Here is a 24,586-nt window from a genome sequence, read left to right on the forward strand (position 1 = left end):
TGAATTGTTGATAAAATAACCTTTTGATCCAATTTGTAGGCTATACTGGTGTGTGTGTATTTATTTTAAAAATATAAGCAGATGGAGTGATATTACTTGCATAGATACTTAGAATACTAGGTGATAACTACAATTTAAACTAAGGCATGTTAAATACATCTAAAAACTTTTTAAAGCTTAATGTTATAAATATTGTAGTGCCACTCAACTTCAGACCATGCAAGTTTAGATCCAGTATCTAGTAATCCTTTATATTTCTGGGTATTTTATTTCCCCAAAGCCTTGCCATCCTAGCAATTTTCCACAGATGAATTTGGGGAAGGAGGCTATCGCCAACATATACTTGTGAAAGAACCAAAGGATCTTTCCTCAGAGAGAAGTGGGGTACCCTAAAATCAACTGTGATATATGAATGGGATGGGATCTGAAAAATGAGAGCGCTGTCACTAACCTCCATTGTGGTGACCCATGGCAGGATTCAGATCATCTAAACTGAAGTAGGAGTCCTGTTATATAGACTAATAACTTTTTAGTAGTTGGCTCATGAATTTCATTACAGTGATCAATTAGTCACTGATGACTTTAAACCTAATCATTCTCTGTACCACTTTTTCTGCTATTTATAGTATACTTTTATATAATGAAAATTATATATGAATATTAATGTATATATAATACATCAACATATATGTTGTACTAGATATTTTCAGATAGGAAAAAAATGATTGGGGGATACATTAGGAGTTAAACGTCAGGCATGTTATTGTGTTAATGCTCTACCTAGGAAAGAATATCTGTTGCTCTGCAGAAAGATGAGGTATGATTTATGAAGCATTTCCTTATTTGGGAGATTCTGGTAGAAAAGTTGTAGAAGTGCATCAGTTCATTAAAGTAGCATCAGTTTAGTCTCAGAGTCACATTACAAATAATTATTTTACTTTTTGCTTAAATTCAGTTTTTAAAAGTTTACTCCCAGTTCTTAGAATATGACTCTATTCCTATGCAAAATTAACTCAAGAACACAAAATGAGAAACAGCAGTCAGCCAAAGACCCAATTTTAGTATGTTAGTAACAAAAATAACTGAAGCTAAAACTTCTAACTAATTTTAGGGAGAAATGATGGCCAAGTACCTAAAAAATTGAATATAAAATGTATTTGTAACTATGCAAGCTTTGTGAATATATTATAGAATATTTGTTGTGTGTGTGTGATTTGGAGTACCTTATTTCCATGGCAACCTCTGGATCATAATACACATGATCCTTTAGAGATTTCAAAAATATCCTTGTAGAGAAATACAAACTCCCACTGTTTTTAAATCCCAGGAGTAAAAAATGTGTTACAGCAAACTATCACAGTTTAAAACTACATTTAACATAATATTTGTAAATATTTAAAATAAGCTTTCTTTAGGAAAACATGCAAACATTTATATTTGGCAGCTCCTTTTCCTCTTAGTATGTTTCATGACACTGAGGTTAATATAAATATGACAAATCATGGAATTACAATAACTAATTACTTGCATTTTCCCAGTATTCCTTACGTTCTAAATGAATTGTGGTAGAAACAGCACTCGTAACTCATGCTAACTATGTGTCCGTTTTGTAGCTCAGTTTATTTTTTCTATGAAATTAGGAGGTGTTCTAGCAATTTATCTGTAGTATATTTTACCACCTAGTTGTTCTGTCCTGTCAGCAAATCATTAAACTCTTCCCAAGTTGTTTACATTATATATAACATTCCAGTGCATTTTTTTAAATTTGCTTGTTTTCATCCATATTGTAGAGAACATTTTGAATACTGAAATGTCTAATAACACTTTCCTCTCTTTCAAAACCTTAAATGCCTTAAATGGAGTAAAGTAAAACAATATTCTGGAATTAAATAAATTAATCCAAAGAAACAAATGGCTGTATCTGTCAGAAATGCTGAAAATATTTTTGCAGCCATTGTTTGGTCCTTTCCTCACTTTAATGTATTGACCACATCAATCAGTTGTTTTGTACCAGTTCTAAAACAGAAACCTAAATTGTAGCATTTAGTATCACACAGAAAATATTGAGGGTATAGTAATAGCTATTTTAAGAAATTAAGTAAAACAGGGACCTATTTTCTTAAGGGTATATATTATTTTTAAAGTTATATTTAAGGTTATATAGATGATGATTGAATCTAATGTTTATCACTTAATGAATGATTAAAATATTATACAACTATATGATAAAATATCAGGTCACCAGAGTGACATTGGAAATATGGTGGAGAAGAAAGGGCCAGGAATCTTTCCCACCTAGAAAATAATTGTATGGTATGAAATTAAGTGACTGTTTGAACACAGTGGACTCTATTTGAATGCTTTCAGTGTCCAGGGGAAACCCTAAGTGGTAAACTACAGGTAATATTGGTGGATTTTGGTCTTCAACATGGCAGTGGCTACCCATCCCACATCCCTAAGCTCTGTGCCAGGAAGCTATAGGGATGGCAACCTCTGTTTTTGGCATGGCTTGATGGAGCCAGGGTGGACAATAAGGACCTTGTCCTCCAAATATTGGGGTTAGATGTTCTGAATGCTCATAGCTACTTTTGACTGCCAAGTTGCTGATACAGAGATTAGCCATCATTGTTTCACCCCACCAGCTAAGGAGGCCAACAGATTTAAAGGAGCCACATCTGGGTTTTTCTGTATATTCAAAAACAATAGGGTATACAGGAGAGCTTTACTACTACACATGCCCAAGGAGAGAAGTAGGAAAAGAAAAGACCTGAGAAGGTTGTAAGCTTTTGCCTCAGGTTCATTACCAACAAAAGATACCCTACAACAATCAAACAAGCAAGCAAACCCTGTGGAAGGGAGATAATCTGATTTTCAGTTGCCACATTCTAAGATTCAAATTAAATTTTCAACAACAACACAAAAATCACAGGGCATACAAGGATTATTCAAAGAAGTAAATTGACAGACAACATACCTAAAGCAGCCCAGACATCAGCATTAAGGGACAAAGACTTCAGTACAACTGCTAAAAATGCTAAGATATTTCTATATCCAACAAAACTGTCCTTGAAAAAATTAGGGAGCTATTCAGACAGCCAGTGATAAACAAAAGCTAAGGGAGTTCATTACAACTAGATCTGCCTTGAAAGAAATGTTAAACAGGAGTCTTTCGGATTGGCATAAAAGAAACCTAGACAGTAATTTTAAGCCAGACAAAGAATTAAAATTCTCTATTAAAGGTAAAAATGGACAATTATATGTTAGTATTACTGTAATTTTGATATGTAAATCCGTTTTTTGTTTCTACATGATTTAAAAGACAAAAAATTCTGAATCTATGATATTGTGAACACGATATGTAAAGATGCAATCCGTGACATCAATAACAGAAGTATTGGTAAAGATGTGCAGGAGCAGAGGTTTTTGTTTGTTTTAACATTAGGATGTTAATTTTAATCCACAAAGAAAATGGAGAATATACACAATAGGAAAGAGAAGGGTATCAAAATGTTTCACTACAAAAAAATTCAACTAAAAACAAAGACAGCAGTAATGGAGGAAATGAGGGACAGCGATGCTATAAAAAGCATAGTAGTAACAAAAAATAGCAAAATGGCAGAAGTTCCTCCTTATCAGTAATTAGTATAAATGCAAACGCATACACTCTCCAATAAAAAAAAAACAAGATTGGCAGAGAAGAGCTTTGAGGTGGCTATCCTAATAGTAGTCAAAATAGACTTAAAAATCCAAAATTTTTGAGAGACAAATACGAATATTATATATGAATAAAATTTCTATTCATCAAAATGATATGGCAGTCATACATTTACAGACCTAATAAGTAATCTTCAACATATGTGAAGCAAAAATGCACAGAATTAGAAACAGACAGTTATACAGTAATATTTGAAGACTTCAATTTCCCACTTTCAGTGATGGAGAGATCAATCAGAAGATATGTAAGAAAACAGAAAGTTTGAAAAGCACAGTTAAGCTTAACAGACATATACAGAACACCCAACTGCAAAATTTTCCACAACAGGTCTTATGTTAGACCATATGAATGGCCTAAACATCTATGATGATTATAATAGATGTAAAAAGGTAGATATCATGCATCTAAAGTATCTTCTTGGGCTACATAGGATGAAGTTAGAAACCACTAATTGAAGGAAACCTGGAAAACTCACAAATATATGAACTTTCAAAAATACACTCAAATAATGGGTCAAAGAAATCAGGAGGAAAAAATAGAATATGCTTAGATATGAATGAAAATGAAAACAAAAAAACCCCAAACTGATGGGATGCAGTGAAAGCAGTATTTAGAACATAATTTATGGTTGTAAATGCCTAGATTAAAAAAATAATAACAACAGGAATCAAATAACCTAATTTTATACCTTAAGTAAGTAGGAAAAGAAGATCAGAATAAAACCAAAGCTAGAGGTAAGGAAGTAATAAAGATTAGAACTGAGATAAATAGGTGACAGAAAAAATAGACAATCAATGAAACGAAAAGATAGTTCTTTGTAAAGATCAACAAAATTGACTAACCTTTAGCTAGTTTGGTAATGATAAAATAGAGAAGATGCAAATAACCAAAATCAGAAATGAAAACAGAAACATTACTACAAACCTTGTCGAGATAAAAGTATTATAAACATTAAGAACTATTAGATTGGTGCAAAAGCAATTGCGGTTTAGAAGGTTAAAAACAATTGCAAAAACCGCAATTACACTTTTGCACCAACCTAATATCTATGCCCTCTTAGATAAACAAGAAGTGGGGGCAAAAAAAGAAAAAAAAATCCTTGAAACACACAAATTACCTAAATGGATTCAACAGACATATAAAAAAATAAATATCCTGGACCAGATAGTTTCAAAAGTGAGTTCTACCAAACTTTTAAAGAAAAATTAACACTGATCTTTTTCAGTGTCTTCCAAAAATTAAAGAGAAAAGGACACTCCTTAACTTTTCCTATAAGGCAGTATTATCCTGATAAAGGCAGAGAAAGCTATCACAAGAAAATTACAGATGAATATTCCTTATAAATAGAGATGCAAAAATCTTCAACAAAGTATTAGCAAATCAAATCCAAGAGCATATTAAAGGAATTATTTCCCAGGACTAAGTGGGATCTATCCCAGAAATCCAAGGAAGATTCACTATAAAAAGTTCAATCAATGTAATACATCACATTGACAGAAAGAAAGAGGGAAAAATACATCCCAGTCGATGCAGGAAAAACATCTGACAAAATCCAACACCCTTTCACTATAAAAGCTCTCAGAAAAGTAAGACTGGCAGAAAAACACTTCAACAGGATAAAGGGCATTGATAAAAAAAAAAAAAAAAAATCTACAGCTAATATACTCAGTGGTGAAAGAATGAAAGCTTTCCCCTTAACATCTCAAACAAGTAAATTATTCCTGCTTTCAATGCTGCTATTCAACATTGTTTTGGAAAATCTGGTTAAAGTTATTAGAGTAGAAAAAAATAAAAGACATCTAAATTGGAAAGAAGTTAAACTATGTATTTTTGCAGATGATATGATCCTATATAGAGAAAATCACTAAAATTTCCCAAGAATGCTACTAAAGCTAGTTAATAAACTTAGCAAAGTGTCAAGGTACAAGACACTGTGTTTCTATACATCATCAATGAACAACAACAACAAAAATGACCACAGGCCGGATGTAAACGTAAACCATGACAGTAGGCAAGGGCTCATTTAAAGTCTTTTGATTTATGTTAAAGAATAAGTTGATTTAAATGGGTCTGCAGTAACTCCTAAGAGTAATAGTGATATGCTAGACAATGATAAAATTTTACACTGTAAATTAAGAGCAACAATGATAATTTTACCTTAAAAAGCACAGTGGAAAATTTGAAAGGAATCCCAAAGTCACCTAGACACAATGCAACTTGGATTTGGTATAATAGGATTTTCAATCCTGTCATCTGTTCTTAGGGTTTTGTTTTTTTGTTTTTTAATATAGGAGGGAAACTAATATACAATTCTAAACTGTGGTCCCACACCCTACATACTACAGTCTTGATGGAGAAATATAACACATTTACTACAAATGATTTAGAATGGGATATATATATATATATGTATATATATATATATACATATATATATATAATATGATAATAAAATAAATATCATATATATATATTATATATGATAACAAAAACAACAAATTCCAAAGAATTAGTATACCCATCCTAACTATTGGGAACTAAGTAATTTAATTGCAGATTGTATTAGTGACGGCATTGTAAAAGTTGTGAATATCTAATCAATGAAAGAAATAAGATCACATTTAAACATGGATAAAAATAGTGACTGCTTATTAATACTTATGATTCAGAAAACAATATCAATTGAAAGAAAAATGCTTTATATGAAACTCAAATGTAAATTTAGGGCAGCATAGTAAAATAATCTTGTCCTGGACTCAATGAAAACTATTCAAAAATGATATATTCTTGTCCTGGACTCAATGAAAACTATTCAAAAATGATATATTATTACTAGTGAATAGTTTTCAAATTGGCAGATTACTAAATTTTAATGTTTGAAACATAGGTTGAATTTTAGAGGATTTGTGAGATTGTACTAAAGAAACAAGAAATAGGAAGTAGGTTTTATAATAAAACATTTAAATACCCTAGATATTAGACCACCACCCAAAAATATGGAGTATAAGTTATGGTGATGGGTCATCATAAAACATAGAAAAAATCTTGGGAACCAAAATTGAGAGAACACAATGTTCTGATTACCCATCAAACATATTTTATATACAAAGAATAGAATGTCATGATAGAACGTTGAAGCCTAGAAAACAAGACCAGAGTGCAAAAATATAGGACCTAAGATAAAATTGATGAATTTTCCTCAAATATCAACTAGGACAAGAAAAGAACTCCCAAGTTATTTCTCTAATGATGACCAGTGATCAAGATTGGTGTGTTGGAAATCTAGAATTAAGCAAATAGGATAATATAGTAAACCAATATAGACTATTTTATTAAAGATAACTTAATTGAATATAAAGATCACAGCAATGCCAGTAGATAATGCAATCAACCCTCAAGTGCAAAAGTAACATTGCATGGAAATAAAATATTACTTAGTGCATAGAAATAATCAAGGCAGTGGATAAGCAAAATAAAATTAATTACCTAAGTGTAGGAGATACCAATTGGACCAAAGTAAGACCATAAGCAAAATGATGGTTGTGATGCTATGAAAAATTGTCATATGTACTTAGAAGTGATGTCAGAAGTGTAAAAGTTACTTGCCTACCCAGTATTTCCTATGGATATTAACCTGGCATTGAGGTTCATTTGTTTGTTTGTTTTTTGGATGATAGGAACTAAACACTCTTCTAGTAGTAATTGGATTACATGGGAAAGAATGTTATGTATATGCTCTTGGAGAAACAGCCTGCTCAATGATTATTACCCCTGGCATCATTCTCACCACAGACATGGGTTGTAGGATATTGAACAATTAATTTATCTTTGTGTAATAGTTTAACTAAGGAATTTGATACGGAGTATTTTAAATGACTTTAAAAAAGGCCAACGTGGTATGATATAGACACATATAAAACTAAAATATGAGGAAGAATTTAGGACTCATCCAAGTTATATTTTCCTATAATAAAACCATTTACCTTTTTCAAAGGTTGAAGAACTAGAGGAAATACCTCCTGGTCCTGCTCAACTTTTCATGAGAGTATACAATGACAGTAAGATTACCATCCTCTATTGATAAGGTGGAGAAATTATAGAAACAGTAATTACTGAACAGGAAGACATAATGGCAAACATTTGGCACACAAACAGATAATTATTTGGAGTTATGTTGTCTCTTGCTTTGGGGAAGTAGAATGTAAAAGGCACCCTTGAAATTACAGGAAAGACTGGACTAATTGGACTCATTTTGTTACTACTGAGTAAATCCAAGGATGTGATATTATATAGATAATGATCTTTAATAGTAGCCAAAGGTATCTAATAAGACCTAAATGAGAGATAAATCTAAATAAAAAAGATTAAAAGATGAGAAATCCTAGTGGTAGAGATATACAAAAAAGGACTAAGAAATTTTTGTAAAGAATATCCCATCCTAAATTTCAACAGAATTTGAAAATCTTGTGCACTGTACATAAGAGCTCTGACAATTAAGTTCGAGAACTTATGCACCAATGTTGTTAACTTTTTTTGATAGAAGAGGGATTATTCATTATGAATTTGTACCAACTGGACAAACAGTTAACCAAGTTTACTATTTGGAAGTGCTGAAAAGGCTGCGTGAATAAGTTAGACAACCTGAACTTTTCACCAACAATTCATGGCTCTTGCATCACGACATTGTACCAGCTCACACGGCACTGTCTGTGAGGGAGTTTTTAGCCAGTAAATAAATAACCGTATTGGAACACCCTCCCTACTCACCTGATCTGGTGCCAATGACTTCTTTCTTTACCCAAGATAAAGGAAATATTGAAAGGAAGATATTTTGATAACATTTGGGACATCAAGGGTAATACAATGACCATTCCAGACAAAGAGTTCCAAAATTACTTTGAAGGGTGGGCTATGCCCTGGCTTCGGTGCATAGCTTCCCAAGGGGAGTTCTTCAAAGGTGACCATAGTGATTCAGCAATGAGGTACCTATATGTATTTATACATGTTTATGTTGGAAGTCATTTATAGCAAAATTATTCAGAAGCTTCAAAGAGTGACATAGAAGAATTAGACTACATTAAATGTAAATGTTTTGTCCAAAAAAAATCATAAATGGGGACAAAAATATATCAGGAAAAAAAACAAAAACATATGTCTTAAAACAAACAACAACATAACACTGATGGAAAATTCACAGACGAGAAAGTCAAGGTATAACATGATTTTCAATCTCACTAGTAGCCGGTGAAAATCCAAATCAAATTAATGAAAAGGCACATTACCTTTACCATCTAGCTGGCAAAAATTTTATAAAGATAAATGAGAATGCTTGATGCTGTAGATATGCAAAAAATTCACTATTACACATTAGTGAGATATTTTGTAAATTAATATGGAAATAAAATGTATATATAAACTATATATATTTAGATTTATACTTAGAGAAAAGGTCTTGACTATATTATATTTAGGAGCTATGTATACACATGTACCTATACACTCATGTACACATTTTTTACATACATATGTAAAAAAAAGTGAGTCATAATTTTATGGAGCATAAACTACAAACAGCTCTCTCTCTCTCTGCTATCATTATCTTTAAACATGTACTATTAAATCTCCACTCCTTATTTACTGATATTTTTTAAAGGTGGTATTGCATTTAGCTAGCTTTAATTATCAGAAGGCTACAACTCTTTCAGATAGAAAAATCCAGTCTAATTTAAAACTTTCATCTTCCGTACAGTGTAGGGCCTTCACAAGATCAGTGCTGTCTCCCTTGTTCTAGAATCAAGTGAGAAAAGGAGAGATGGTCTATTTATTTACCATTCCCCATTTTCGTCTCCCTTCTCCTACTCTTGTCACTGAGGGAAAGTGGAGAAAACAAATGTTAGAAAAATGGGGAAAGTTTTGTATCATCAGTGCTCTGCAAATTGGCCTGGCCTTCAATATATCTTATGTATCAGATATTCAAATTCTGGCCTTCCATGGAGTATGTGTAGGGTTTCTTCTCAAGACCTGTGGCATTTGTACATGGCAGATTTGGGGTGATGTCCTCATTTACCTCAGATTTGCCCCTAGATTGACACTCTGCTGCTTATTCCTCACCCCAGAATCCTCAGCTCACTTGTCCTCTAGTCTCTGTGTCCCTTGGGAATCTCACATATTCCCAACACGTGGAAGAATAGTGGGGTAGCGGCAACAATATTACCCTTGTCACCTGCCTTCCAGATGATTTGAGCCAGACTCCCACTTTTAAAATTCTCAAGGTGAGGCAGAGGCACCATTCTCTATGTTCACATATTCCTCCCAAACTCCCAGAACATGTTTAAGCTCTCCCAAGAATCATCATCACATTTCATTTCACTGGCTATACCAAGATGGGCGTATCTGCTTCTGCCAACCACCAGTCATCCCGATGCCAATTCCCCCTTCTGGTGGCCACCACTAAACTTAGGGATTTCTTTCATTTGGCTTAATGGGGACAACAATTTCATAAGGGATGGAAAGGGAGAGTTCATGATACGTTCCCCTTTTCACCCTGCCAGGACTCCTTCACACTCTCACATTTTCAGCTTTCTCTTTATTTTGACTAGAGTGATGAGGTGAGCATCACAGCAGTGGAGTTTTACCATCTTTTGGCAAGCTCTGGTTAGGGTGTCTGGTATTAACTACATGCTCTCAGAAGTATGTGAGTGCACTTATTACCTGTAAATTTTCAGGTTTGGGGCCTAAATCAAAAATTAATACAAAAGGTAAACCTCATTCAATATCTGGTTACATGCACATTGGTTTTCACTCAATAATGGCATGAAATAAAGACACCAGCTTGTAATGTCAGATATGCAAGACTATGGCAAAGCCAAAACAAAATAAACCCAAACTAGAAATTACCTGAATTTGCAAAATTGGACATACTATTTTGGCACAAAATATTATGCTGTTATTAAAGTGATGTAGAATTTTTTACAGGAATTTTTAGAATACATATAACAAAAAAATGGAGGTATTTGGAACATAAAACAAGTGACATAAACAAGAAGAAAATCTTTATATTCATATGTGATTGTATAAACATGGAGAATGGTGTGGAAAGACACATGCCAGGATTTTAACCTATTTTATAGGAAAGGGTGGCAGTGAAAAGAAAAAAAGACAGACCTTTTTAAAGAGAAATTAGAAATAAAATACCATGGTATAAGTTTCTATGTACGACAACGCTATAAATATGCAAAAACTTACTATGTACAAAACCAAAGACCAGAAGGCAAATGAAACAAACATGAATGTGATTTTGATTTGGGATTGTGACCAAGTTTAACTTGGAGATTTGTTAATTTTAATATAGCTTTTTCAGTGAAGCAGTTGGAAAAAAAATGCCTGGGGTTTATTTTGTATAAATGTTTCTCTGGTTATCAGTTGCAATTTCTCCATAAAAATCTTCCTTTAGCATTTCACATTGAAGTACCTTGTTCCCCCTCTAAAATATAGCAATTATGTCCTACATAATGTAATAATTAAAACAATTAATCAACTGCTGCACCTCATTTCTTTTCCTTCTTGACCTATATACATTTTAAATTCTTATTGAAATTTAAATATTTGTCATATTACTCAAGTATATTTTGAATTCCTTGTGGTTAGAGAAGCTCTCTAATGAATCTTGGGATTTGTTCAGTCATTCACTACTTTGCTTTGCAAGTTCAGATGCCCTTAATAAAAGTTGCAAAATGAATTTAAGAGTCTTTTTACCTAAGGAGGGCAATTGATTTAATTGCCACCATATTCCCTCACTCAACAAATATTTACTCAATGGGTGCTGGAATAAAAAGTGCTCTTGTGGGTACTGGCATTATTGGATAGAGAACTACCAGATATTGCTGGCAATAAATAAAAATACAATATAATAGCAAACACTGATATGAGCAATAAAGAACAAATGAGACAGATTAAGGAGGAGAGAAGGGAGAGAGAAATTATTTCTATTTTGATGAAATGCCATCTGAGTGGAGACCTCAGTGCCATGAGGAAAGAAACTATATGGGTAACTGAGAGATTACTTCAGACAGAATAAGTTATGCTGGCTGTTTTCCGGGGGAATAAAGGAAGTCCCTGTAGCCAGAGTACTTATGAGCAGGAAGAAGAGTGGTTGGCAAAGAGTTAGATCATACAGGTGCTTCTAGGATTTAGAATTTTATTCCAGAGCTTTCAGAAGCTATTAGAATGTTTGACCAAAGAAGTGACAAAGAAGTTATGGACTACTTCCATCATTATTCTGATACAAAAATCAGACAAAGATATTACAAGAAAACTACAGACCGATATCCATCACGTACATAGATACGAAAATCCTCAACAAAACACTAGCAAATTGAATCCAACAATGTGTAAAGGAATCACAAAATAAAAACAACAAGGAGATACCCACCTATTAGAATGACCTAAATCCAAAACACTGACAACACCAAATTCTGGTGATGCTGTGGAGTAACAAGAATTCTCATTCATTGGTTGTCAGAATGCAAAATAGTACAGCCACATTGGAAGACAGCTCTACAGTTCTTTATAAAACTAAGTATATTCTTACCATACAATCCAGTAATCATATTTTTTGATATTTATCCAAAGATGGAAACGTATGTTGACACAAAATCTGCATATCAATGTTTTTAGCAGTTTTATTCATGACTGCCAAAACTTGTAAGCAAGAAAGATTTCTTTGATCAGGTGAATGGATAAATAAGCTGTGGTAAATCTAGACAATAGAATATTATTCAGCCATAAAAAAGAAATGAGCTATCAAGCCACGGAGAAAACAAATGCATATTACTTAGGAAAAGAAGCCAGTCCATAAAGGCCACGTACTATGTATGTGGTTGCGACTCTAAGATATTCTGGAATAGGTGAAACTACGGAGTCGTAGTAAAACAATCAGTTTGTTGCCAGGGGGAGGGACCTCTGGAGGCATGAGTAGGCAGAGCACAGAGGAAAATATAGAAAAATATTCTATACTATACTGTAATGGTTAATACGTGTCAGTGTCATTATACATTTGTCAAAACCTACAGAAGATACAACATCCAGAGTGAACCCTAATGTAAACTGTGGACTTTAAGTGATAATGATGTGTCTATGTAGTTTTATCCATTGTGATAAATGTACCACTGGTGAGAGCAATGTCGATAGTGGGAGAGGTTGTATATATGTTGAATGTTGAGTGGGGAGGGCAGGTGATATAGGGAAACTCTAGGTACTTTCCCACTCAATTTTGAAATACCCTATAAAAAATTAAGTTCAGGGGTGGCCAGTTAGTTGGTTAGAGCGTGGTGCTGGTAGCACCAAGGTTGCCGGTTTGATCCCACATGGGCCAGTGTGACCTGTGCTCTACTTAAAAAATAATAATAATAATTAGAAGAGCGTAAATGGGGTCTCATATATGGTGATGGAAAGAGAACTGACTCTGGGTGGTGAACACACAATGGGAGATATAGATGATGTATTACAGAATTGTACACCTGAAATCTGTGTAACTTTACTAACAATTGTCACCCCGATAAACTTTAACTTACAAAAAAATAATAAAAAGTTTATTAATATATTCAATAAAACTGTCTTAAAAAGGGAAGGGGGGGATTACCTGCATTACATACTGTCCACATATGGGAGCTATGATCCTTTGTTTCAAAAGGAATTAGTAAGTTACAAACACTGTTGGGGCTAATAAATATTTCTGGCAAAAGGTCAATGTTCTTATTGCCAGAATTCTCATCCCAAATTCTGTCCCTTGGCAGTTCATAGACAAATATATCTTGATAGACCTGAAAACAGGAAGATCTGCATATTGCAAGAAAACCCAGTGTTAGTACTGACACTAACACTTGCACTCAGCATCTTTGTGAGTGACACAAAGTTCTCCACTTGCTGAGGCAGCTGGTGGGATCCAAATATATTTTTCCCATTGATATAGACTCCGAAGTACTTTCAAAATTGTTTACAAAGTTAATTGACTTCACAAGTAATAAGCTCTAACTCAGCTCTAACATGCTTATGAATCAGCTGAGGATCTTGATAAAACACATTTTCTTAGATGGAGCCTGAGATTTGTAAATCTCCAACAAGCTCCCAGATGCTGCTGGCGCTGCCCATAGTTGGACTAGAACAAGGCCTTGGACCACATTTTTCAAAGTATAGCTTTAGAATAACCTGCATTAGAATAGCCTATGGTGGTCCTGAAAATTTAGGTTCTAGGAAGGTTCTCATACCCACTGACTTATATAGGAATCTGCCTTTTAAACAAGTGCTCATGCGATTCTCAGGTATTTCAGTATGGACCACCAGACTGAGTCTGCACAAATCTATGAAGTAGTCTCTCTGTGGAATGAGTTTTGTTTTGTTTTGTTTTTACTTTTCCTTTCAACTTTGGAATAAGTGTAGAAAATCAGTAGTTATAAAATCACTTAAACTTTAAAAGACTTCTGTAGTCAGATAAAGTGAGTTTAAACTATGTTTATATATTACTTGATTTTTGGTGCCATTTAATTTTTCTGTCATTTCATGAATTTTAAATGCAAAGAGAGGAAATATCTTTGCTTTTGCTACAGGCAGTGTTTTGATTTGCAAGCCTGATGTCTAAACCCTGATGAAAACTATTGTCTATCTTTATTGTGGATTGTCTCATATTGTAGGAAATATTTTGAGGAATAAAAAGCAAACTTTTCCGTGATATCCCTCTTATTAGGAACTCTGCCTCTGGGCAAACTATCAGTCAGAACACAAACAAACAGCTCAAAATATGCAAAAGCAGGATCTCAGAAGTGGAAATGGCAGCCCTAAGACTCCCACCCCATGTGCTTACACACACACACACATTTGTTTTACTTTTACAGCCTAATTCCCTAATTCACTCAAACCATATTTCCTTTCAGTATCTTGTAGAAATTTCATAAATGCTCAGAGAAACAAACTATAAAGCCTTGGGGAGCATTAGAGACACAAACACAAACAAAATGTATGCGTAGAAGTCAAAGCTAACAACTCAAATTTAAAAAGTAAAAATTTTAAGGTTACAAGTTTTCCATTTTTAAGAATGAATATGTATGTTTGGTTCGTTTTTTGTTAAACATTATTTTACTGATGTATTAGATTGTAATTATGCTTCACTTATCTAAAAATTTATTGTAATGTAACCCTGTTTTATTTTATTTTACCTATTTTATTTTGATGACAATAAATAAAATATCTGTATACCATTTTAAAACAATTGAAGAATATGAACAACCATAAATCTGCTTACCATTTTCCTAATTCATGCACACACAAAAATATTCCCCAAACTTGGTCAGAGATTCACATATTTCATTGGCCCTCTTTAATTCCAGGGCTAGAGAATAAAAGACAAGTGAAACAATGTTTTTGTAACCACAGAAGCTGCATTTTGCAAAATAGTGAGGACTTGGTATAACTGGAAACATCACACACCTAAAGCGGGATCCAGTTAATCAAGCATGACAGGCAGGGAAAAAACAAAATCACAACACTCAGCAGAGTAAGACAGTCCATTTAAAATGGTAATACACACAGTTGTCATCTTATTTCACTCCTGACATCCTTTGGCATTTGCTCATGTCAGTTATTTGGTATAGTTTGTCAGCTGAGTATCAAACAATCATGACTAGCAAATGAATTTGAAAGTCTGAGGAAATATACTCTGACAGGAGTCACAGCTGAGCATGAGCACACGTGCTCACTGATACTAATGATTAAATTTTATTCATGACTTGAAGGCTAAGAATCCTTCTCAACTCTCAAAAATCAATGTTGTGATTTTCTCATGTTACACACACAGACACGTACACACACTCATCATTTAAGAAATTAGAAATCATTTCACATTATATTGGTTAATTCATCCAATCTACTTTCTCAGCCAATTTTAGGGATAAACATGTCTGGTTTAGTGTTGAGAATGAATTAGCCAGGATCTAAACCATTAGCAAGCATCATACCTCCAGTAAGCAGGAACCACCTGATCAGCCACGTTCACTGTTCATTTAGTTTTTAAATAAATTTCATCAACATTAAGGAAAAAGATAATTCTATTCTGTAAAAATCAAACTTTACTCAGAAAACCTAGGGAACTGATTTGTTCATATTCTATCAGTTGAAATCATTTCAAAGATCAATAAAGTCATGAGAATAGACATTAACTTTCAAACAAATTGCTATGCATTATTTTAAGGGAGAAAATATTCATCAATTCCAAAAGATTACAATTAGATGTGAAGCACAAAAATCTCCCTATTGTCTACAAAGACTCTCAGTAATAAAAGACTAATCTATCTAACTTGCCCCAATGAGCCCTTGGAACGTAGATTGCCCCCACATTGAGTGACTGGCCTCTGCATAAGGAATAAATTGATGTAGCTTTCCCCCCATTGGGTCAACAAAAGCAAACATTCAATCTCAAGGTTTAAAAGAATATTTCCTTCCCAGCGCTGGAGAATTAGTTTATTATTCCAAGTATGCCCTGTCGGATCCTTCTCCAAGACTTCATCTGAACTCCACAAGGTTTTGTTCGGAACTACTGAAAATCAAATCCTTCCACCTCACTTTTTCTGATTTTCAACTTACTAGACTTATGCCTAAGTCAAGCAGAGTATCACACAGCAGTCGAACACTGAAGAGTTCTAAGAGGCCCAAAGTTATCTGAGAAAGCCAAAAAAGCAAAGAACTTTTCTGTGTGGTATTAGCCACCACAAAGAACTTAAACTTCAAGCTTATACTATTAAAAGGTCCTTCCTAAAATTTTCTCAGATGGTAGAAAGAAGTAACACTTTTTTCTATGAATACATATTTAAAAAGCATTTCCCTAGAATTTATATAAACACTAAATCCAACCCAAGTGAGAAATAATAAGGCAGACTTAATATATATTTCCTACTACATCTCAGCTTAATTTAATGTTTCTATATTTTTAAAGAATACACATTCTTTATGACTCACCTGAAAATAAATCAATGTTTCGTTTTCAGTTTATTTGTATTCTCTTTAGCTAAGAAATAATATTTGAAGAAATAATTGCCATTGTTGATAAAGGACTATTACTCAAATATACAAATAACTCTTAAAACTCAATAAGAAAACAACCTGATTTATAAAGGAGTCAAAGACCTTAACAGAAACCTTACCAAAGAAGATAAAGGGATGGTAAATAAGCATATGAAAAGATGTTTCACCTCATGTCATCATGGAAATTCAAGTTAAAACAAAAAGATACCTACCACCACACAGCTATTAGAATGACCAAAATCTAGAACACTGGAAACACCCAATGATGGTGATGATATGGAACAGGAACTCTCATTTATTGCTCCTAAAATGGATAGTGGTTCAGCCACTTTGGAAAAAGGGTTGGTGGTTTCTTATAAAACTTAATTTTACCATACAATCTAATGATGTGATCCTTGTGATTTACCCAAAGGAGTTCAAAGCTTATGTCGACACAAAAATCTGTACATGGATGTTTATAGTAGGTTTTTTCCATAATTGCCAAAATTTGAATTAACTAACATGTCCTTCAGTAGGAAAATGAATAAACTGGTACACCCAGATAACGGAATATTACTTGACACTAAAAAGAAATGAGTCATCAAACAATTAAAAGACATGAGTGATACTGAAATGCATATTAAGTAAAAGAAGCTATTCTTAAAGCCTACATACTCTATGAATCTAACTATATGACATTCTGGGAAAGGCAAACCTATGGAGACAGTAAAAAATCAGTGGTCACCAGGAATTAAAAGGGAGGAAGAATAAATAGGCAGAGCATGGAGAATTTTGAGGGCAGTGAAATTACTTTGTAGGTTACAATAGTGATGGATAGATGTCATTATACATTTTTCTAAACTCACAGAATGTACAACACCAAGAGTGAACCCTAATGCAAACTATGGACTTTGGGTCATAATAATGTGTCAGTGTAGGTTCATTAATTATCAAAAAACGTATCACTTTGAAGGGACATGTTGATAATGGGGAGGCTATACGTAACGGGACAGGGAGTGTATGAGAGACCTCTGTACTTTCCACCAAATTTTACAGAGAACTTAACACTCAGGAAAATAAAGTATATATATATATATATATATATATATATACTTTATATACAAAGTAGAAAGAATTTCCTAGGAGAAAACAATTTACACTCAGTATGTACAAAATCTATATAACTTCCAGATTAAGTAAAATTTAAAAAATATTTTCCAGATTATAGCTAATATATTCCCTGCTATGTTTACATGTGGTTTTAGATTTTAATATATTTTGTTCCATATTCTATTTATTTTCTGCCTAATTAGGCTCTAATTGTTAAAATATATTGCTTATACTTTCTCTTCATTGCATGAAAATCAGACATTAACAGTGAAACAATTTCTGGTGGAACTTTAAAATTTTTATCTAGGTATCAAAGGTAGAAAAATAGTTCCTAATTTGTTTTGTGTTCTCTAAAGAATAAAATTCCACTAAGTAAATTTATGTGTTTTATTTTTCTTTATAATAGAACATTAAAAATGAATAATTAGCAAATAAACTCACAAAAATAAAAAATGGATCTTGCCTATTGTAAACAAAAAACTGCTTGGAGGAAATTTGCAACTTAGTGACAGAGAAACCAGTTTCACCAGTGATCTATTAAGGTATATTATTAAGCATGGTAAATTTTTATCTAACAATAAAAAGAAGGCTTATGAATCTGTATTACCTAATGCACTGACTTCCCATTGAGACCACCATTAGAAGATAAATTTTTAGAGTTTGGTAGATTACATTTGAGTCACAGAAAGGATAGACAAAAACATGACACAGTAAATATTTTAGTAGCTTTATAAGTTGTATTTAAAATAAAAATGAAAAGATAAAAATCAAATATGTTTTAAAGGAAATTTTGAAAAGGCAACTCTATGAGATAGGAGATAAATATATTTTGAGTAGAAGCAGCTCCTGCTAATATCCCAAGAAAGGAACTAATTTGGCATTTTCAAGACCCAGAAAATGGGCCAGTGTGAATGGAACAAAAGTATTACGATATGTTTCTCCTCTCTGCAGAAGAAAGGTAGCTAGATATGCAAATTATCTGAGAGAAAATCAGCAGAAACTGGTTATTGATTATAGGTAGGAGTTGAGAAAGGGATAGGGTTAAGCTTAGGCTTGATCAACTATGTAGATTTCAGCATTAGATAGGAGGCAGAGAAAGCATAAATGGTTTGGGTGGAAAATATTATAAATATGAAGGACTCTCAAGTAAGGGAAACCAGGAAGCAATTAGATATATGGTCTGAAGCTCATACTGGTTGGTGAGAAATTAGGTATAGGTCACAAATTTGGAAAGCATCGGCATATATATTACTGTATAACTGTGGTACAGAAAAACACAAGACTAGCTAGAGAAGAGGGTCTAGGGCAGAACCCTGAGGAATTTCAGCATTTAAGGCATAGGGAAGAAAAACAATAGGTTCAAAGGAGTCTGAGAAGTCCGATCAGAGAAGTGGGGAGAAACCACAGACATGCATTCTCATCTGAGCCAAGAAGAGTTTCAAGAAGGAGCAGTCAGATGGTCCAATGCTGCTAAGAGTTTAAGAGAAAAAGGCTCATTGTAGTTAGCAAAGAGGAGTGTTCACTAAAATCAGAAATGCAGTAGAAACCAGACTGCCGTGAGTTGAGGAAAGATTAGGGGGTCAAGAAAATAAACAGTAAGCAAAGGAATTTGATTATGAAGAGAAGCTTGAATAGGATGAAATTAAATATAGGGTCAGGGAAGGTTTTAGTTTTGATGATAAGAAGAGATTAGGTGAGTTTGGTTACAGAAAGATAAAAACGAGATAAAATTGCCTGTATTTAAATGTATGTTGTTGGTAGTACTCTAGTATGGTGTTGTAAAATGTGAAATAAAAGGGAAAAGGAGATAATTTATGAAATAATGGCCTACATACATGAGAAAAGATGGGATCCTAAAATCAATGCAGGGATTAACCAAAGACAGTAGGAGGGACACCTTGATAGCTTGGAACCTGGAAACCAGACTTGTAAGACCTACTTGCTGTGTGGTCCAAGTTAAATAATTGAACTTGTCTATGTCCCAGTTTCTTCATTTGAAAAATGCGGACAATGATATTTACCCCACAGGGTTGTTGCAAGGATCAAGTAGGTCAATCAATACCTGTCATGCCGTCAAAACTGTATCTGTTACATGGTAAACTGTGAAAAATTTTTATTGTTATTATCATTATATTATTAATAGCATAACAGGATAGTTGAGAATTAGGATGTGTACAAATAGCTAATAGGTACATAAAAAAAAAAAAAGACGCTCAACTTCATTAGAGAAATGAAAACTCAAAGCCACAATGAGACACCACCTCACACCCATTATGACAGCTACTATTTAAAAGACACAAAATCACAAGTGTAGGGGAGGATGTGGGAAAATTGGAACCTTTTTGCCCTATTGGTGGGAATGTAAAATGGTGCCGCTGCAATGGAAAACAGTATGGCAGTTACCACAAAATATTGAAAATAGAATTACCTAGGATTGTGCAACTCCACTTCTGGGCATATGCCCCCAAAATTGAAAACCAAGTCTGAAAGAGATATTTGTACATCCGTGCTTACAGAAGCATCATTCACAATAGCCAAAAGGTAAAAGTATTCATCAATGGATGAAGAAACAAATGTGGTATATACACACAATAGAATATCATTCAGCCTTTTTCAGAAGGAACCTCTGACACATGCTATACCATGGATAAAACATAGAAAATCTTACGCTAAGTGAAAGAAACCAGTCCTAAAAGGACAAATATTGTATGATTCCATTTATATAAGATACCAAGGATAGACAAATGTTATAGAGTCACAAAATAGAATTATGGTTTCCAGAGATTGGAGGATGGAAGAATAGGGAGATACTGTTTAATGGATAGAGTTTGGATTTTGCAAAATGAAAAGAGATTTGAGGAAGGATAGTGGTGATGGTTGTTCAATCAGGCAAATGACTAGGTAATACCACTGAACCATGCACTTAACAATGGCTACGATGGTAAATTTCTGTTACATGTACTTTACCACATTAAAAAGTCGTTTTAAAAGATTTTTCGGTTTGTGATCAGCAACAAGTTGTGAAAGTTCTAGTCTCATGGGTCCTATGACCTCTGTGATCTAAAAAGCTATCATCTGTTATGAATGAGGGAAAGAAGTGTGAGGAGCTGAGGTTTGAAAACAGAAGTAAGGCTTGTTCTGTTAATTTTCATCTGTCTACTTGTTAATATGTACAATTGTTTCTGAATAGTTTCTCTGTAAAACCTGACTATAAATTCTTCTATTACATTAATGCATATTTTAGCTGTAATATCTCATTTGTATGTGGCAAATAAATTGGGGGAGGATACCAATATAACAGTTATTTCTTGCTCTATAGCCTGGAACATTTGCACACCAATTCAACTTCCTTCAGATCAAATGAACCACTGTTAACAAGCTTTACACGACTCGTATTTCCTAATGACCATCAATCCCAGACTCTAATAATTATCTAGAGCTACAATTCTTTTGTAGGAAACCTCTCCTACTAATTCCAAAAATCGAGAGGCTGAAACTCTTATCAGTTCCTAACTATAGAAAGATCTAATTTCATCAACTACTGTGTGCTGACTATACCCTGCATACTAATCTCAATGCCACAGGGATTTATAGTCAGCAAAAGACATGGTTCATGCACTGAACGCTGCTAAAATCAAAAATGAAGTTTTTTGTCCTAAACCATTTAGGACTTAAACTCCTTAAATTGTACACCAATAACTTGAAATGTGACTGTTTTGTACTTATGGGAATCCATTCTACTTAAAATGTAGGCAGTAGCTTTTCCAACTGCATTTACCAGTTGATTTTTGCTTCCAGTATTCAGGTGCCTAAGGCCCCAGTGGTCTGAATGTGTTTTCCACATACGGGGCATTATGAGGGTACAATTTGCACCCTCATAAATGTGAACATGGTAGGGCTCAGGGATGGCATTGTATTGGGTGTCACACTATTTCTTTGGCTCATAAAATGTGTCAAGGGAGCCTGTGGGGAATGCCGCCTGTTAGAATGTGCTTCGTGCCTGCTGGCAGGTATCCAGGTCCTGTGGTAGTGGGAGAAACTGTACCTAATCACTCCCTAATGCTGTTCTTTTTTCTTCAGCATAAATTATGGAAACATATCCTATGAAAAATAATGTGTGTTCTTAAATAAAATTAGGTGAAATTATATGATTAACAGCCGATCACAGAAATAGCTCCACAAAACCTAAATAACAGTTAAGCCAGGCCAGAGTTTTCATCAACATCTAAGTATGTATGTATCATGTAAATGATTTTTTAGATTGCATTTTACAATCTAAATACATTGCTTTGTATTTCAGGTAGCAGCCAGTTATCCTCAAACATAATTCATCTACTATTTTCTGAGGTCTAAAAGTTTGGGTAAGAATACAGAACTTTCTTGGTACTAGTTGCTATGACACACACTCATTTGGGATTTACTTTTCTCTGTATTTCAAAGTAAAGATTTCAAATATTCGGTACTAAAAGTTTGTGCCATATGAATAATAGTGTTTTCAAATATTCGGTACTAAAAGTTTGTGCCATATGAATAATAGTGTTTTCATTAACTTCACTGATTGCCAGACACTGGAATGTCAGTATTGCCTGGAATTTGAACCCATGACTGATGACAACTGTTTGCTTGTGTGTACTCTCTAGTGCAGTAAAATTTCACTGGAACTCTGATAGCTGTCTTTCATATTTTGTTAGGATCTTTTAATCCCTCTGCAACTCACAATGACATGAGACATTTTCTGCCATCACTATAGGTTTTATAAAGGAAACTTCTCTCATCTGTGTGTCTATTCCCCTGCAACTGGCAATTCCATCCAAACAAGCTCATTGTCATTACCGACCCCCATGTACTGATAGGAAAGGAAAGAGAGGATTCTGGGAATTTTGCATCCCACCTCCAGCGCCTCTCTCGGCTTGCTCCCCATGGTCTTTGCTTAACTAGGTGGATAGGCCACACACTGACCATGGTACATGCATGAACTCCTGACGTTTCTCTAATGCCTACTGAAGTGATGCTAGTTGAGACTGTTTCCTGAAAACTCCCTTCAGTCTTCTTATCTGCCTGTCTGCCCACCAGGGGGCATCCTGGACCTGCTCCCTGTCCAGACCCTCTAAGTGGCTTCCTCCAGGTCAGCACCTTTGTTTTTTCCTGGGAAGAGGACTGAGGCAATTAACTCTCTCAATAAACATCCTTAATGAAAGTCCTCAGGCAAACTCATCATAGTTCAAATAAACAGGGAACATAACTACTCCTAGAAAACAGAAGGGCACATTGGAGTGGGTCAGGGAGGCAGGTGAGCCACATCAGACAAAAGAAAAATCTCACAGTTTAATCACCTAAATGGACTGGGAGAATGGAAATAGAATGAACTTGACATACCGAAAATGCCATAGCGCCTACTTCAGTTATGCAGCTTGTTTTACCATTATTGTTAGCGTGTGATATTGCAGAAACCACTGTGAAAAATTAAGTGACCTAAATGTATCAGATACACAGACATTAAATAAAGTACAATACATGAGTGAGATTATCTGGGAACTTTGGGCTATACGTATCTGCTTTAATATTTAAAATTTTAAAAGAAACATGAAAAGAAGCAAGTCATAACTCTACAACCTAATGAAAAACAAATAATTCATCATTTTGCATAGATTACTTATATAATCCCTAAGTTGCTTGGAATACATATTAAGTTTCAGACATTAGCACATACTTTAAATAGTATCTTAGTACATTTCATCTTCTCTTTACTCTGGAGAAAACCGAGGATCAGAGATTCTAAGGAATTAATCCAAATTCAGCTAATAGGTTAAAAAAATTAAAAAAAAAACAACTTTGAACTCTGATCGAATTCTAATCTTATTCACTTTCAAGGTATATTTTCTTATTCTTTCCTCTGGCCTTTTTTGAGGAGCATGGAGGGTGGAGAGTGAGATTCTGTGATTTTGGAAGCACAGAATAAGCAGTACCTGGAATTTACTGTTGTTGATGCCGACCCATCCCCAAATGCATTCACTTTCCCCCCAAAATTTCACCCGATTTAGAAGACAGAAAAAGATAAGTGGCACCTAGGACACCACAGTGAGGACAGACAGAGATTCATTGTGGCAGAGAGTGATGCTGAAACAGTGAGACCTGATGACTGTCAAATCAAATATGGCAAAAAAAAAAAAAAGGTCTTTGAAAGGCTACCTAAAAAGAAAGACAGATAATAGACTATGGATTTCCTACAGCACGGTCAAGACAATGGTTTATTTGCAAGTGTCTGAAGCTCATTAAACTAGCCTATGCTAAAGGATAGATTTGTTGATGGAACCCTGGAATAAGTTAAGAAAAAAACCAAAATGCAAAAAAACAACAACAAAAACAGTACAGCTAAGAAACTAAATCTTGGGAAGGTAGAAACCTATACACAATTGCATATCTCTCTCTCTCTCGCTCTTGCTCTCTCTTTAATTCTGAACACTTATTATGACCTTTCAGATCCTCTTTCTCTAAGAGACTGGGTTGGGTTACAGCTCTGCTTTCCAGCAGCACATATTTGAAAAATCAGGTGGACTGACTGCAATTGGTCTGACTCGGTCTTCTGACCACCGTACAGACTAGTCATTGGAACTTTGGAGTGGGTTTCTTAGCATGGTTTCCATAGAAAAGCAGCTCTGAAACACTGTAGGGGATTCGCAATGTATGAGTGAATAAAATGACATGGGAAAA

The 24,586-nt window shown here is 34.1% G+C and overlaps 1 pseudogene across 1 annotated transcript in view; it reads right to left on the reverse strand.

Annotated features, from left to right (window-relative positions):
- LOC308509388 (eukaryotic translation initiation factor 4 gamma 1-like) overlaps positions 1 to 23,263 on the reverse strand; it is a 40,320-nt pseudogene extending 17,057 nt beyond the window's left edge. The window contains exon 1 of the transcript in view: positions 23,252 to 23,263. The product of the transcript in view is annotated as a eukaryotic translation initiation factor 4 gamma 1-like (transcript). The remainder of the gene's footprint in view (positions 1 to 23,251) is intronic.
- Between the last annotated feature and the right edge of the window lie 1,323 nt (positions 23,264 to 24,586).

This window comes from Rhinolophus hipposideros, assembly GCF_964194185.1.
Source record: "Rhinolophus hipposideros genome assembly, chromosome: 16".
In the NCBI taxonomy this organism is placed as follows: domain Eukaryota; kingdom Metazoa; phylum Chordata; class Mammalia; order Chiroptera; family Rhinolophidae; genus Rhinolophus; species Rhinolophus hipposideros.